The sequence below is a fragment of the Cryptotermes secundus genome, unplaced genomic scaffold (assembly GCF_002891405.2).
Source record: "Cryptotermes secundus unplaced genomic scaffold, Csec_1.0 scaffold793, whole genome shotgun sequence".
Taxonomy (NCBI): Eukaryota; Metazoa; Arthropoda; class Insecta; order Blattodea; family Kalotermitidae; genus Cryptotermes; species Cryptotermes secundus.
In genome coordinates this window covers 510,535-525,544 of record NW_019722435.1, presented here as the reverse complement: position 1 = coordinate 525,544, position 15,010 = coordinate 510,535, and the positions used below count along the sequence as shown (strand labels likewise).

Sequence of the window (15,010 nt, the reverse complement as noted above, 5' to 3'; positions counted from 1 at the left end):
TAACAAGCTACCCAAATATTTAAAACATTTCACATTCTCCACTTGTTTTTGGTCTATCTTTATTGTGACTGGGGTTGGTTGTCTCGAAATTTTCATTACTTTTGTTTTCTCCACATTCATTTCCATGCCATAGCACCTTCCAATTTCAATTAGTCTATCAATCATGCCCTGTAGCACAGTTTCTTCCTTAGCCATTAACACAAGGTCATCTGCATATTTCACAGTTTGAATAATTTGCCCTCCTACTTTGAAGTCACCGAGCCCATCCAGAGCTTCCTTGGTAAGGCATTCGCTGTACAAGTTGAACAGAATTGGTGATAAACAGCATCCTTGTCGAACTCCTCTTCCAATCTGCACACTTCCTGTCTCTCCCCTGTCCAGTCGTACTCTAACTTTCTGATCCATGTACAATTTGCTAATCAATCTTCTTTCATGCCAATCGATACCTGTTTCTTTCAGGATCTGCATTAATACTACTTTTACAATTTCTGTATTTTTCCCACATACTTTATTTGTGGGTTTCGTATGATTCTCAAAATAAATATCCAGCATTAACAAACTAATCTTTGCAACGCAGTGTCATAAGATTTGACGTTTTCATGGAAGTGAGCGCTCAGGTTGTGGTCTTCTGGGTTGTGACACCTTCATCTTCAAGTTGACCCTGATGATAGGGGTAGCATGTTCCTCCGAAACGTTTGTTACCACCTACAAAACTACACGGTGTCGGAACCCAAAAGACCACGCTATGAAACGCAGTGTGTTTTCTTAGAAATAAGAAGTAAATGTTGTAGGTAATTCTGGTTAACAGTGTTTACATTGCCTTATTTACTCCTGTGTTCCCTCATTAGGCTTCCCTTCCGCCTCCTCCCTTAACTTCGTGCCGTAAAACAATTGTCTTCATTTTATACAATGTTTACTTGCTTTTTAAGTACAACGCTTTCCCTTCATCCCAGTACAAGGACACTGAACAACAGAAAGTGTTGAATCGCAGGAGGAGGCCAAGGATGTGATAACTTCCTGGCTAACTGAGTCTGCTGTACAGCTCAAGGGATACTGTAGGTGAGTATGGGGCATTGGTGCAATGATGACTGAAATTCTGAAAGAAAAAATCGCCCCGGTGCCACTTTGTCCATCAGAAGATCCACGTAGACTGCCCTGGGACACCACATTGAGAAGCCACTGTCCAAGTACGTCACTCACTTTATATTACCCTAGTTGTTATTTTTTTTTCCTTGGCACTACAGCCCCAGTGGGCCTAGGCCTAACTCCATGAAACTCTCCGTTCACTTCGGTTTTTCTACATCTTACACAGTCGGTAGGACTCGTTGGGCGGGTGATCAGCTCGTCGCAAGGCCTCTACCTGTACACAAACACAGAAAAACGCGCACACACAAACTAAACATCCATGCCCTGAGTGGGATTCGAACCCACGATCCCGGCTTCCGAGCGAGCGAAGACAGTGCATGCCTTAGACCGCTCGGCTACCGTGACCGGCCCTAGTTGTTATTATCATTAACCATTATGCAGTATAGCCTAAAGGAAACGGGAAGTAAAATACGGATTCGCGTAGTCAGTATTTTTTTTAATTCGCATAGTGGGGGGGTGGGGGGGAGTCCAGCTGGGTCCACTCGGCACGTCGCCACTGATTGGCCTATTATACCTGCCCCGGGTGATTATGATTATGGAGAGTTTGGTGGAATGAAGATTGGCAGGGGAAATTGAAGTACTCGGAGTAAACCTATCCCAGCGCCACTTTGTTCACCACAAATTCCACTTGACCAGACCTGGGCTCGAACCCGGGCCGCCGTGTAGTCAGCATATTGTTTTCTTACATTCTGCAAAACGAAAGTCTTAAACACGCTCGGCAAGAAGTGCCGCTTGCACCTCGGAAATTCGCACAGCCGCTGTTGCTATTATTGGCGACGGGAAATTAGTAAGTAAAAAGGTGGGGGTGGTGCTAATGACATGATCTTCATTTTACGTTTCGTAACGATCTGACAGTTCAAACGTTATAAGCTAGGGCGGATACATGAGAGACATACGATAGATATACCAGTAGACGTCTCTCTTAATTTACAAGATATGGCAAGTAAAGTAGAATTAACGAAGAAATGTGTAAAGTTGCTGCAATTCATTACCCTCACACTAACTGCAGTACTTGAATGACTCGCCTGAAGATGTCAATGTTTCATTAATTTACGCGACTTCCCATCCTTAGGAAAGGTAATGGAATATTCGGCGACCTCTGGCACTTCGAAGGGTCCCATGCCTGCTTAATGTAATCTTTTTCTTAATTAAATTTCAGCACTGTCTTTGTTCAGAAGTTTCTAAAGCCTTAGCGTGTTTATTACAAGGCTTCATTCGCGTTTGATCACAGCCCAGTCCATGGTTCGGTTGTGTTGTGGCAAGGTGACTGGAAAAACTCCATCTGTGAGCGGAAATTGCCAAGAGATGGCGTGGGTGGAGGAGGATAAGGCGAGATTCGCCATTCACGGCTAGATACGACACAAAATGCTTGGAGATGAGTGGTCAGCTTAACGCCCCGAACACTTTACCCCGGAGAAAGAGCCCCCGGTACCCATTGGATAGGAAACTGGGTGGGCCCCAGAGCCGGTCTGAACGCTGTGAAGAAGGGAAACATCTTGCGCTGCCGGGAATTGAACCCGGGCCATCCAGCCTGTAGCCAATACAAAACAAACTCCGTGGCTTTAGTCAGCAAGCGAACTATACCGACTGAGCTACAGCCGCTTGTCTGGAAAGTTAGTGCCAACTTCAGCGGATAGAGGGCGTCGCGTGGTCAGCGCAACGAATCCCCACGGCCGTTAATTTCGGTTTTCTAGACCGGAGCCGCTATTTCCTTGAGATAGCTCCTCGATTATCCTCACGAGGCAGAGTGGACCCCGTTCCAGACCCATTACTTCTCAGAAAATCTGGTAACTCCGGGAATCGAACCCGGACCTCTGGATCTGTAGCCAGGAACTCTGACCACTAGACCACAGAGGCGGTCTTCTGGTATGAACTGATACGTCAACAAATCCTGAAACTTGTTAACAAACAGTAAAATATATTTGCTGGCAAGATGTCAATACTGAAGCAGAAATAATTTAACAAAGAAACAGCAGCACAGGTTGATAAGATGACGAAACAAGTGTGAACAAGATCTCACTGCTATAGGACTATTGCACTGTTGGAATTGCTGTTACATGTATTTGAATTCTAAATGCCGTAGGCACACCAACCGAGAAAACTGCATTACAATACAGTAAAATATTCTCAGATTGCGCGAATTAGCAAACATCTCATGTGACAGGCCAAACCAGAACGGACATCCCGGTGCAGGAAGTCGAGATGTGCACTTATAACAGCAACAGTAGTCCACAAAGTGTTCTGTGTAACTGGATAAGTCTTGAAGGACAGGAGGATAAGGATAGGGGAGCTGAAATATACACATAAAATATTTGTCGTGAAAACTGAATGGAGGAAAACGTTGGAGACCTAGACACAGATAAGAGGATAACATTAATAGGAATATTAAAGAATAATTTGTGAATCTTCGGACTGGATTTGTCCTGCCAGGATATGAGTTTTTAATTTAGTGGTTAGGCTTTGGGTTCCGCGAAAGGGGAGAAGTTTCTCTGCCAATTCAATAATTAGCAGCTCCTCACAGCGACTCCATGTTAGTGGGTCCGGGTGCTATTTTTGAAACGTGATTAGACATGTTCGCCGGTGCTTGTTTTGCGGTACTGTATCACAACGAAGTAAGGACTTGTAGACCTTCCTGGGCTGCATTATACAGCTACTCAGTCCGAAGACGACATGGTACGAGGGGCTGGAGTCGCGGGCACCAAGTCGAGGGGGAGGAGCTGTATGCTTTTAGGTGTATTACCCAGAGCCATTATTAAAACGTATTTCCTCCCACACATATTTTCCGAGTTTCCCTCTCTCAGTCCCTACAAGGAAACAGAGCACCGCGGTTTATTTCCACTACTGTGCGTGTGCCTTTGTTCTGCACCAGAGGGCAACAAACGTGTAACTCTCATATCTACTGAAGCTATAATTGGGTACAGATTGTTTATTAAATACTTAGAGGCCCGTGACATTTATTGAGACACGATAATATGTTATTTATTTTGTAAGCTCCTAAATTCGACACTAAATAAATACTGAAGTTACCTCGATCAACTTCGAGGACTAGAAAATGAATGATAATCATTAGGATGAAAGCGGTGATTTAAAGTCATTATATACAGGAGGTTCCTTAGGCGGGAATCGAACTACCGAAGTTAGTTTCAGTGATCAGCTTTCTTCAGTACCCCAGGCAGATTCTGTAGCAAAGCCTTGAAATATGGCACAACCGAATCCTTCCATGTCCTTCTGAAAGCACAATTCAGTCATCCTCCCAGTCATATAATATACCTTATGCAGCAGAGAACGCGTTGTTATACGAACTAATACAAGCTGGTATAGCGCCTATGCTACGGGCTTCCATTGTTGCGTTACACAACTGTAGCACGGACAGTGCAGAGAACATCGCTTCCCAGTTAGTCTATTGGTGCGTGTTAGGAATATGTTGCGGACATTACAGAACAACTCCAGTTGGTTACAGAGTCATTACTTAGCAACTGGTCTACATGCTATATTATACTTTTTTGTATTGCTAGTGGGGTGGGACTAAGTCCCTTGTACTGCGGCCACTTCTGGCCTATTGTACCAGCCCCAGTTGATAGGTGAGGGTGATTGTGGAGAAATTGGTGGAATGAAGATTGGCAGGGGAAACCGAAGTACTCGGAGAAAACCTGCTCCAGCGCCACTTTGTACATTATACTTAATTGTCTCTGTGTTTACCTTTAGACTAACCTTCTTGCCCCTTACTGGATACATATTTCACATAGAGACATATTTCTTTTTATGAAGTTTCCTTTAATGTAGGTTTTTCTATAATTGGCATCATCCTTCCACCTTCCACAGCTTTCAAAAACATGGAACTTCATAACATCAAGGAAGAGAATGCAATATTTTACAAGACAGACCAAGCCATGAGTGTCTATTTCCGCCATGGTTTATTCCTCCGTGAACCTAACGTGATTGTTACACCGTTCTTACAAAACGGAGACGATACTGCACGTCAGTGGGCTATATTTGTGAGTCCCCAGAGAGGGGGCAATGCCATCGGTACCTGCGTGCGTGGGCTCAACATTTCGATGGTGTCCGCTGTGGAGTGTGGGTGTCTACTATCCTTCACGAACAGTGTGGGGAATTGATACAGAAAAAAAAAATTATTCGGAGTAGCAAGGGGAAGCACGTGGGAGTCGATGGCGTCGTTATGACGTAGTTGGAGAGGGGACGCCACTACGCAAGCGAGTCACGTGAATAACCTTATTGATCTGCTCTTCCTCCGTGTGCTGTATGCTGGGTTCCCAATTAAATCAGTTTCCCACGCAACAGGAATTGTGGGCATTGAATTCGTTCACATGGAGGGAATTACGAAAAACACGAGACACGTAGGATGTTCTTTCTTTGCAGTAACAAACGCTAAATGTCAATGTATTCAGTATTAACGACGTCACGTGGGATATATTTCAGGGATTTTTATCAGTAAACCTCGGACTAAAATGATCATTAGAGTTACGACACACCTTTCAGGCTCGGTTTCGATTCCCACTCAAACCTACGTATAATTTGATTTCTGTCGAGCAAGTTGGTATAGCACTAACGTTCTAGACTTATATTCGGAAAATTCTCGGTTCGAATCTCGGCCAGGGTATTATCCTGACTCAGGATTTTCGTGGTTTGCCTCAGTCCTTCCAAACAAATCGTCTTACCATTTGTCACTAGTCTCAGATGCTGACAACATCGTAAAATAACCACAAATGAACTTGATGTATCGTTTACTACGAGAAGCAGATCGCCATTTTAAACAATTTCTATGCGCCAAAGGCAATTGATACGATACTAAATAGCCGAATCAGATGTGTCTATGTCAGTACTGTCACTTTTCGCACGAAATCGGATTCTAAGCTTGTATCAGGCTCTGTCTTTGTGGGACAGGACAGAAAACGGGATCAATGTGGGTGCCCCGATCAGTGTTCGAAAGCACGATCACAGGGATCGAGAGTCTAAGACCGGTCCCAGTGACCGCGTGGTCCAAGTCGCACAGTGACGTCACTAATAGGCTTCACTGCTCTTATGGCTTAGCCCATCTAGCATGTTGCCATTCAGAATTTAGTATGAAACCACGGAACCTTCAGAGGCTCATGGCAAAGTCTCTACATACCCAACTGAGACAATCGCAGACGTACATCGCCGTTTCGAACGGGATTCAAACCCGCGATCCCAGTGTTAGAGCAGTCCAATACAGCTCGCCCACATTGACCATCCTAATGAAGATTGGCAGGGGAAACCGAAGTACTCGGAGAAAACCCGCCCCAGCGCCACTTTGTCCACCACAAATCCCACTTGACCGGACCCGGGATCGAACCCGGGCCGCCGCGGTGGGAAGCCAGCGACTAACCGCTTGAGCTATGGCGACGAAGAATTTGAAATAGTGCGATATAGAAATATTAATACAGTCTCGCTTTATGCTCGAAAAGAATTCGGCAAGACTCACGTATGCGTTTCAAAACCTGTCGTGAATTATGCGAGGTCTTGTGGAACGCATCCTCGCATAAAATGCGACCACACTGTACTGATGCAGCACTTCCTTCAAGAGCCGAAAAAACTCAGAGAACCTCTCATCATTAAGAGTACCCACACCTTAGACCCAAACTGAGAAATGCCTGTTATTCAGTAAGCACGGCAGCCCCTACATTAAAACCAGGGTGGCATTTAAAAGAGGCTGAACTACATGTTGACCGCCTCTGTGGTCTAGTGGTCAGAGTTCCTGGCTACAGATCCAGAGGTCCGGGTTCGATTCCCGGCGGTACCAGATTTTCTGAGAAGTAGTGGGTCTGGAACAGGGTCCACTCAGCCTCGTGAGGATAACTGAGGAGCTATTTCAAGGAAATAGAGGCTCTGGTCAAGAAAACCGAAATTAACGGCCGTGAGGATTCGTTGCGCTGACCACGCGACACCCTCTATCCACTAAATTTGGCACTAACTTCGCCGACAAGCGGCGGTCGCTAGGTCGGTATAGTTCGCTTGCGGACTACGGACCACGCAGTTTGTTGTTTTTTGTTTTGAACTACATATTGCAGGATCATCCTTGAAATTTGATAGTTATTCAGCTGGTCACGAAATAACCTGCTTCCATGGAATCCGAAAAACGGTTGTGATGTCGGCACGGACAGTAAGATCCCTAATTAATGAAGACGAGAAGGAAAGAAAGACGATCGCCGTGGCGATAATGATGATGATGATGAAATGTATTATCAGCGGATAACCGTTATCTTGGGCGACGATTAAACCATTACAAAGAGACAGGTCAACGTGTTACGCGCATTACACCGTATTGTGGCAAGGCTTGCCTCAGTCACGTGGTTAAGACATCTGCTGTGTCGCCACGGCAACAGTAACAACACCACAGTGATGTAGGTCATGGTAACGTGAACTACTGGGACGTAAAGAAGGTGTGTTCACGCCAAACACAATCTACAGACATATAAAGTCGTAAAATATCTCTCGTCTGAAACTGTGTGGCCGAATTTACCCAGTTTTCTCTCTTGTGTCCCAGCATTCTATCATAGCACGGACACTAAACATAAGCATGGAACTTGGGTCTATACTGGGCACTCTATGGCAGAGATCAGCACAACATATGCTCATACTTTTCGATAACGTGCACGATGTAAGTAAAATGACAGACTGCTGTAATATGTACACTTTTTTTTGCGTTTTCTCTTACTTTCTGTATGCTAGACATATAAATGGCGTTATTAGGCAGTTATAATAAGAGGAAACATGTTCATTAAATTAAGGATATACAGGACCTGACCCACGTTCCCCTAAAATACTGATGTCGTCTTATTTTTGTATTTCATGACAGAACAATGCTGTCCATGCTTTTGAATCATATTTGTGGACATATGGTTGGACTCCTTGGGCGGACGATCTGCCTGTCGCAAAGTGCCTACCTACACAGCACAATACAACATAAACACAGAAAAAAAAACATACGAATACATACATGCCCTGAACAGGATTCGAACCCAAGAACAGAAAACACAGGCCACTGAGATCAGCAGGGCGGTGTCTGTCTTCCAGCCAGCATTTCTGAAGATCGTCATCGTCCCTGGTTTTACAAAGTTCTGACGAAAAACGACTCTTTAGGTTTTGATTGACTGGACTGTGAAGCTGCTTAATCTGCATTCTCCAATTAGAGAAAATTCAAGTGCCTGGGTCTTAGGGTTGAACTCAGGCACCTGTCAACTGAAATGCAGGGTAGCGTGAATCCAGAAAGACCCTGCTAATATTACGACTTCTGCAAAAGTCAAAGTTTAGGATTGCAAAAGAGCCTGGTTTTGTGTTTCCAGTTAACTTGGACTGTTCTACTGTCGTGTAGCTGGCTTCAGAGCTTGGCCTTAGCCGCCCTCCTTAAACCAAGAAACACTAATGTGATCCGAAAGTAATTAATTTCAAACAACTTAATCACACAAAATTACTTAAAAGTTATCCTAATTTGGGCTGCTACTACTGACTATCTGTATGGCGCAAAGCCCTTCTTGAGAAACAAATATTTGCTCATTTATTCAAGAAGCGACTCGCCTTTTCAGGAAGCCGAAGGTTCTTTCCCGCTTTCACGAGAACCCGCCAATGGTTCCTAAACTCACTCATGTGAATCCAGCCCATACCTTCAAATCCGATTTCCTTCCGAGTCGGTTTAATATTAACCGGTCTCCAAAATAGTCCCTTCTCTTCAGGTTCATAAATGTTTAAAGTGCTTGCATCTGGCGTAAATATCTGTACATTTTAATTAATAACATGTATTAAGTTTGTAGACTACGCGATGCCCTCATAGAAAACGTGCATGTTAAGTAGTCTATAACCTCATACCACCTGCCATTTAGTTACCCTGTTAAATCTCAGAGGTCTCTACCAATCCACTACCAAGTGTACCATCGTGACAAGCGTGGGTGTTTTATGGGGATGTAGGGACGCGGATAAAAAGTGTTTTCCGGTAGGAGAAGAATACGTATATAGTAAGAGGGAGGGCACACAGTGCGTCGAACACCTACCTCTCTGTTTGATAGAAGGGAGTACAAACTGCCGCCCACCCTGGATTCAACCCACGGAAACGTTCCGAATGGACTGGCAAGAAGACATAAATTCTCAGGATGATGTCCTAGCCAGATTGTAGGCCTGGACATATCCTCAAGGGTCATGGTTTGCACTGGGGCAGAATTTTATGACTATATTCCGTGCAAGTTTTGATTTATAGGCCTCTGACGTTCTAAAATGAACTACCAGGAAGAGTAGACATGTCTTGATACACAGGGAATATTTGAACCTGATGACATTGCATCTGTGGTACATCAACCTCAAAGTTCCTTTGCTATAAAAGAATATGAACTGCTTACGATAGCTAAACGCATGCGATGGAAGCCTCCTTTATTTAGGCGTTACTCGAACAGTACTGAAACCGTTCTTTCGCTCTAACGACTATGTCAGAATAGAAACAGCAGAGTAATTACAAGGGGGAGTTTGGAGAAAAATATGAAAGTAAAATGACCAATCCTAAAGAGCAGGGCATATCTCAGATACGTCTAAAAGGGCTGAAAGTATTGTCACGTGATCGAGAGACTATAGACGGGTTTTGAATTGATGATCGGATTTATTGCACTGTTTAATTAAGGGCCTGACTACCCTTTACATTTCACTATTACACACACACACACACACACACACACTATAGTGTACACAGTCACGTCATCACTGTTATTGCTTGGTAGCAGCTCCCAACGTCATACGTTCCCCTTCCTCTAGGTTCCCAAACTGTCTCCGACCTCAGCTACCAGCCTCTCACAGCAACAGCTCATGACTGAACCTCAGCAGTTCACTAAATGACCGAATAACTCAGTCATTCACCAACCAACTAACTCTCAGTAACTGCCCTGTTTATAACATTGTGACACGGACCGCACAGGAAATGCCGTTCCATTACTGCTGTGCAATTGTTGCAATGGAAACATGCTTGTTTGAGAAGCCGTTACTTGGCAACGGCCGTTGTATAGCTCCTTCCTTTGAAGTCCCTCTCAAAACCACAAGAAAACAGAGATGAAGAGACGTGTAAAAATGTGCAGCAACAAATCGCTCATTGAGCTCACCAAGCGGTACAGCAGCAGCGGGTGTGGCTGGCATCACTTCTTGCGCCAGGCAGCGAAACGGTTCTCCCCCTCCAACTAAGATTTCGACAATGCCACTAGAGGAGAGGGTAAAACGGTGAAAGGAGAAACTACAACTCAAGACTGGCGCTAGCAGAGAGAGCACGGCGAGGAGAAGAGGAAGTAAAAGCTAAAGGTAAAATTATCCCCGTGCTCAATTAACTAACCACCACGCCATAAAGACATATGAGGGGCTGGAGGTACAGTTCCACCATTCTTGACCTCGGCACTAAATAGAGGTGAATGGTCAGCTTCACACCCCGGCCGCTTTACCCCCAGAGAAAGGATCAGCGGTTCCCATTTCGTAGGAACCTGTGTGGGCCATAGAGCCGGTCTGGAAACTGTGGAGAAGAGAAACATTTCTTGCCACGGCCGAGAATGGATCCCCGGACGTCCAGCCGGTAGCCTGTCACTATACCGACCGAACAATCCCGGTTCACAAAGAGGAAGTATAAAGATCTATTACGTCATTAATACTGCATAGCCTAGAATAATCCTCACATTCATAAAATCCGCCATTTCGGACGGTGTAGCGGCTGGCTACGGGCTGGACGACAGAGAGGTCGGAGTTTGAGTCCCGGTAGGGGCAAGAATTTTCTCTTCTCCAAATCGTCCAGACCGGCTCTGGGGTCCACCCAACCTCCTATCCAATGGGTACGGGTGTAAAGCGGCAAGGGCGTGAAGCTAACCACTCACCTCCAATTAGTGCCGAGGTCAAGCAAATGTGGATCTACACATCCACTCCCCCATACGCCTTCATGGTGTAGTGCTTACTTCGTTGAGCACAGGGCAACTTCATCTTGTTTACTTTGTAAATATACGTAAAGTTATACACTGGCCTAATTGGCACGCTCATGTGCAAGCAATAATAGGTTCATACGAGAGTTGAAAGTAAGTCTACTGTCTGAAATTGCACCTGCCCATTTCGGTAGTTTTCATAAATAGGACCTGACCGCTCGCCATTTCCTCAGAGCACTAAGACATGTCTTGTGAGATACCGGGACCATCATCGCATCTGGAAGATGCCGTGTCATAGCTCAGGCGGTTGGTCGCCGACTTCCCACGTTTTGGGGTGGGAACACCGACCGAATCATCAGGTAGCGTACTCAAACCTGAAATTCAAACCGTTAAAGCAAATGCCCGCAATCACATGATTACAAAGCACTAGGTCTACAGTGGAATTTAGTTCTCAGATTAGGGGTCTACTTTTCGGACGGCGTGAAGCTGACCACACCTCCAGCCAGTACAGAGGTCAATAAACTGTGGATCTGTATATTCACTCCCCCATACGCCTTCATGGCGTAATGCTTAATTAGTTAAGCACAGGGATAACTTTAAATCATGAAGATTCTGTTGTGAAAATTTCTCTATTCTTATTTTTCTTAGGCCTTTGATTTCGAGCACCTTGCATTGGAGTGAAATCCCTCCGCCGCAGAAAGAAGACGCACGGAATAATAGTGAAGCTGAGCACAATTACACGATTATTAATATTCGATTCCCGATGAGGTCTTTCCCCCCCCTTAGCACTACAGCCCCAGTGGGCCTAGGCCTACCTCCATGAACTTCTCCGTTCACTTCAGTCGATGAGGTCATTGGGGTTTTCAATTGACCTAGTCCTTCCAGCCGCACTATGGCCCTGGGGTCGATTCTAACAGAAATGAGTATCAGGAATCTTCCTCGGGGATAAAGGGCGGTTGGCGCATAAGGCTGACAACCTTACCGCCATCTGTGAGCCGACTGTCTATACAATGTGGGAGCCTTACGTCTCACAAACCTATGGCCCCTCACGGCCTGTCACAGGGGTACGTTTTATCTTCACCTTCCATAATATATTACGTTTTAATATTGTCACGTGTTTGAGTGATTATAGACAGAGGTTTGGATTGTACATTGGATTTATTGCCCTCCTTAACATACAACTCGTAACTGCACTTAATTATAGCGCCATCGCTGATTTACACACTTTACAAATCGTGACAGCACACGCTAATTCTTTTCCGGCCCGCAGCGTCTTCACTAGTAGTTGCCCGGTAACGGCTTCTAAAAATGGCTGCTTTCGGGCTCAAGTTCTCTCTGAACGGCGGCTCCATTCCAACTGAACTATTCTTGCTTCAACTGTTCTCCTTATAACCCCTCTGCAGGGACCGAGTATAAAACAGTCTCCAACAATATCTCTGTTATTGAATGCGTATCCGTTACCGCGGGAATGCGTTTACCGAGCCGTTGCCTAGAGACGGCTGTACACGCTACAAGTTTCTCCAGTTTTTCCTCATGAATAGATGGTATATAGACCTAAGACAGGGGTCGTGCAACAACTAAGCCAAAATTCTCATTCTGCAGGGGCAGGTTCCTAGCCACAACAATGAAATTCAAAACTGAGACTGAATAATTAAATTTTCGACCGTTAAGGTTACCGGTAGGAAGCAACCTGTTCCACCGCACCTGTCGTCACCTGCCGCGGCACACGACCGCCTCCTCACCTGACGTCACTGGCAGATGCAAGGCTTTATAAAGTACATTTCGTTTCTTTGTTCCATTACATGCCGCGACTCCACACATCGACTGCATCTCGCGGAATTTAAATGTACTGGCGCATCACTGCAAAATAAAACGTTCGCTTTCCTTCCGTCCTTTCTTCTCTTCCTTCGGTTATTTATTTTTTCTTCCGCCCTTGTAAGCCGGGATAGCTCAGGTTGGATGACGGTGGGTGTTCGATTCCCGTAGGAATCCACTTGACACCCAGCCACCAATTTAACGAGTACGAGAAGCTCGTCGAGCAGTCGTCCGCTTTTAGTGCGTGGAGAATAACCTCCATTCTTCCATACGTCTTATGACATGGGAAGTATGGGGACTCTTTACAACTTACCTGTTGTCTTTCGCGCTTTATTTTTTCCTCTCTAATCCTTCCTGTCTGTGAATTTCTTCCTTTAGACAACCGTCTTGAATAGAACTGTAGGACAGTTTGTAACCAGTTTTTACGCCGCGCTATAGCTCAAGCGGTTAGTCGCTGGCTTCCCGATCCCGGGTCTGGTCAAGTGGGATTTGTGGTGGATAAAGTGAGGCTGGGACGGGTTTTCTCCGAGTACTTCCGTTTTCCCTGCCAATATTCATTCCATATAATTCTCCATCATCATAATCACCCGGGGCAGGCTACAATAGGCCAATCAGTGGCCGCCGTGCCGAGTGGACGCAGTTGGACTCCACCCCCCACTAAGCGAACCACTTTATAGGGCACGAATGGCTTGCGTGAAAACAGCAAAGCATCAGTTCTTCGCTAGAGACAGAGTTGCTTTGGTTGCCATGTGACAATATTGTCACGTGTAGGTGGTACGCGTGACGAAATTAATGGGTTCTAGTTCGGATGATTGGATTTATTAGCACTTCCGTTACACTCTCTCTGTCATAATTACAATTACTGCAACTGTGAGAACCTCAAACCCACCACGAAACAAATACCGACGGTGACATTATCTCAGACGCTTGGCGTACAGCGTCGCATGGTACATGATTAACAAATAATTTGGCAAAAAGACTGCGACAGGAAGTGGCCGTGGCCTAATTTAGGCATTTGCCACAAAGAATCTCCGTCAGGATAGCCGGTGATCCAGCCGAGATTCAAACCCGTCATTCACCGTATAAAAGTCAGAGGCGTCATCACTTGAGACAGCTTACTCGATCTGAAACGTGCTGGAACAGCCTACACACACACGGGAACCGTGTGAGCCCATACACATTTCTGTGGTAATCATTAGGTATTAAAGGTAAAGTTCTCTCTGTGCTTAACTATTTAAGCACTATGTCATGAAGACGTATGGGGGAGTGGATGTATAGATCCACATTTTCTTGACCTTTGCACTAGCTGGAGGTGAGTGGTCAACTTCACGCCCCGGCCAATTTACCCCCGGTACCCATTTGATAGGAGGCTGGGTGGGCCCCATAGCCGGTCTGGACTTGAAGAAGAGTAAATTCTTGACCCTACTGGGACTCGAACTCCGACCATTTGGTCGTGCAGTCGCTATTCCGACTCACAACCATTAGGTGTTGCGTAACGAAATCGGCGCTGGTTCGGGCTTATTCTTCCTGTTCAGTTTCATTCATTTCATTCAAGGTCGTTTCAGATTCCTGTCGGTTAACGTTTTAAATTCTACGGTCCTCTTGTCAGCTCATTAAGATTGATGTTTGAACGCGAATTTAAAATTTAATTTGAATGTGACAGAAACCGCCGCTGAGAAGAGACACCTGCCTGGTCAACAGAAGATGCGGGTTCGTATTCCCTTAAAGTCACCTGGCTGTTACATTATACTCGTAACTGTGCGGGACAGTGCCACAATCCCAATTTATCCAATACACACGACTTGCCGGAAGTTGGTTCCTCTCCCGCCTTCGTATGAATTATTGTCGTTTACTCGTATTAACATTTTTATGTTTCCGATATCAGTGATGTCCTCGAGTGGAGGCGGGTTAGAGTCCCTGCGAGACCTGCGAGTCGCAGAAGACGATGAAAATGGAACACGGTACCTGGGTGTATAACTCGGTCACCCTGTCTCTAGATAAAGGTAAAGTTGTCCCTGTGCTTAACTAATTAAGCACTACAACATGAAGGTGTACGGGGGAGTGGATGCATAGAGCCACATTTTCTTGACCTCGACACCAGTTGAAGGTGAATGGTCAGCTTCACGCCCTGGCCGCTTTAC

At 45.4% G+C, this 15,010-nt stretch overlaps 1 long non-coding RNA gene across 3 annotated transcripts in view; it reads right to left on the bottom strand.

The window, feature by feature from the left end:
- Positions 1-15,010, bottom strand: part of LOC111861489 — a 234,559-nt gene that overhangs the window by 83,211 nt on the left and 136,338 nt on the right. The window lies entirely within an intron of this gene.